We start from the raw sequence: 2615 nt of genomic DNA, 5'->3' as shown, positions 1-2615 counted from the left end.
CTGTGATTTAAAAAAAAAATGTCTAGAAGGTTTCTCCTTTTGAAGGAAAAAGGGTGCTTTTTATTGTATAAAGCAGCTTCTTCTGTAATTTGATATACCATCGTTCGAACTTCTGTCTCAGCTGGTAGGTTCTACAATATCCCTGCCCGGGATTTCTAGTATGTCCCTGAGACAGGTGCCTGGGCGCACTTCTCCTGCCCTCAGAAAAAGTGAGCTAGCAGTATCTGGGAGACTGCATAACTCTCTTCCACCCACAAGAATGTCTTCTGGTCTAAGTTTTATTTCTGCTGTTTATTAAAGACAAACAGGTGGAGGCAGCTCATGTATCTGGGACGCCCCAAAGTTAGGACTTTTCTTTGCACTCTTGAGGCCACTGGAGGTGGCTCTCCAGCTGTCATCATGCCACAGAATGAATATATTGAATTACATCATAAACACTATGGGTACCGCTTGGATTACCATGAGAAAAAGAGAAAAAAGGAAAGTTGAGCGGCTCATGAACGTTCAAAGAAGGCCAAAAAGAAATGATTGGCCTGAAGGCTAAGCTCTACCACAAACAGTGCCATGTGGAGAAAATACAAATGAAGAAGACTATCAAAATGCATGAAAAGAGAAACTCTAAACAAAAGAATGATGAAAAGACTCTACAAGGAGCAGTACCTGCCTATCTGCTGGACAGAGAAGGACAGTCTTGTGCAAAAGTACTTTCCAACATGATTAAACAGAAACGGAAAGAAAAGGCGGGAAAATGGGAAGTTCCTCTGCCCAAAGTTTGTGCCCCAGGAGAAACAGAAATATTAAAAGTTATTCGAACTGGAAAGAGAAAAAAAAAAAAGGCATGGAAGAGGATGGTTACTAAAGTCTGCTTTGTTGGAGATGGCTTTACAAGAAAACCACCTAAATATGAAAGATTCATTAGGCCAATGGGCTTATGTTTTAAGAAGGGCCATGTAGCACATCCTGAACTAAAAGCCACCTTTTGCCTACCAATTCTTGGTGTGAAAAATAATCCTTCATTGCCACTGTAGACAACTTTGGGTGTGATTACCAAAGGAACAGTGATTGAGATGAACATGAGTGAATTGGGCCTTGTGACACGAGGAGGCAGGGTTATCTGGGGTAAATATGCCCAGGTGACCAACAATCCTGAAAATGATGGATGCATCAGTGCAGTCTTACTAGTTTGACAGATGTTTCATACAGTAACTTCTTACACTTATTGAAGACTACAGACCAATCAGGAAAACTATAACTCTAATATTGCTCAACTGTCATGACTACATTCATCAAGAAAGCTATTTATTAAATTGTAAAAACATTAAAATGGCCCAGTTTTACAAATTGATCTTTTATTAGGGGTCTGCTAAGGGCTTATGTGTGAGATTGAACCATTTGAAAAAGTGAACATAAGTCTTTGTGTTAAAGAATGGGTACTCAGCAACACAGACCTCTCATTCCTAAAAAGCTACCAGAATTTAAAGTCAGGGCAAGAATGTATGCAATGTGTTAATTATTGAATTTGCCCTACCAGTTTGATTTGAAACTGTCTCATTGCTATTTGTTTCTCAATAAAATTATGGAAAAAAACATGTCAGTGCATATAAGGTTGTATGTTAGGTGTGCATCTCAAGTTTTGTGATCTGAATTAATTCGCCATGGCTTGAACTTTGAAAAAAAAGACAAACATTCACCAATAAGGGAAAAGGAAAAAAATCGGTTTTGAAAGAAACTAATTTTCTTTGACAAGAATATTACTTATTATTTTGGCCTATTAAAGTTTTCCCCTTCCATATGATTATAGAGAGACACTGTTTACTCTGCACCAAACTGATCTCAAAAGTACTTTATTGAAAGTAAACTGGTAAAGTAAATGAGGACCAACCCTGGTTTTTTTTCGCAAAATAAATGCATGAAATGTTGGAAGCGTTTAACTTTCGTTTCATTTGTGCAGGGGCTTGCAACTAGGAGTTTGCCTTAAATCTCAGAGAAGACTTTGGACTTGGACTTTTAGCAATGATGAAGCTGTCAGGATTTGGGGAACTCTTAGAGATGGATTAAATGGCTTTTTGCATAAAGGGATTTGCATGAGTCCTGGGGGGGAGGGGAGCAGGGTTGGAATGTTGGGGGTTGTGGCTAGATGGTACTCCAGAGCCTCAAGCAGCCATAAATGGGGCTTTTAAGAGGTGGCTGGATCTAGAGTGTGTGATGTTGGGATTGAAGGTGCCCACACTGGGTGTGGGTGGTACTGCCCAAGAGAGGGTAGCCGAGACGAACTATGAAGGCAGGATCCCTTGTTGTTACTGACACTGTGCTGCTTTGTTGCAAGAAATGGCAAAGGCTCAAGTGAAAGCAGGAAAAGTTGAAAGGGAAAACTGAACAAGGAAAAATTGTTCTTTATAAAACTTTGCCCCTTATGCTGCCCAACTCTGTAACTGCTTCATGGCTCTGTAATTTCTTCCTTGACTTCTGTACCACGAGAGTGTCACCAAACTTACAGGATGCCCAGTTGGAATGGATGGCATTCATCTGGCTCCGTACCAATGATCTCCCCCTGCTAGCCAGTCAGAAGAACTTCCAGACTGACCTGCCATGTCTTTGTAACCCCTGCTAATGGC

At 40.5% G+C, this 2615-nt stretch overlaps 1 pseudogene; it reads left to right on the top strand.

Annotated features, from left to right (window-relative positions):
• Positions 1-399: 399 nt before the first annotated feature.
• Positions 400-1187, top strand: LOC105743011 (annotated as a pseudogene).
• Positions 1188-2615: the final 1428 nt, after the last annotated feature.

Source organism: Octodon degus, unplaced genomic scaffold (assembly GCF_000260255.1).
Source record: "Octodon degus isolate 3935 unplaced genomic scaffold, OctDeg1.0 scaffold00090, whole genome shotgun sequence".
In the NCBI taxonomy this organism is placed as follows: Eukaryota; Metazoa; Chordata; class Mammalia; order Rodentia; family Octodontidae; genus Octodon; species Octodon degus.
Note: the sequence above shows the minus strand (reverse complement) of the source record. Positions and strands in the feature narration are given on the sequence as shown.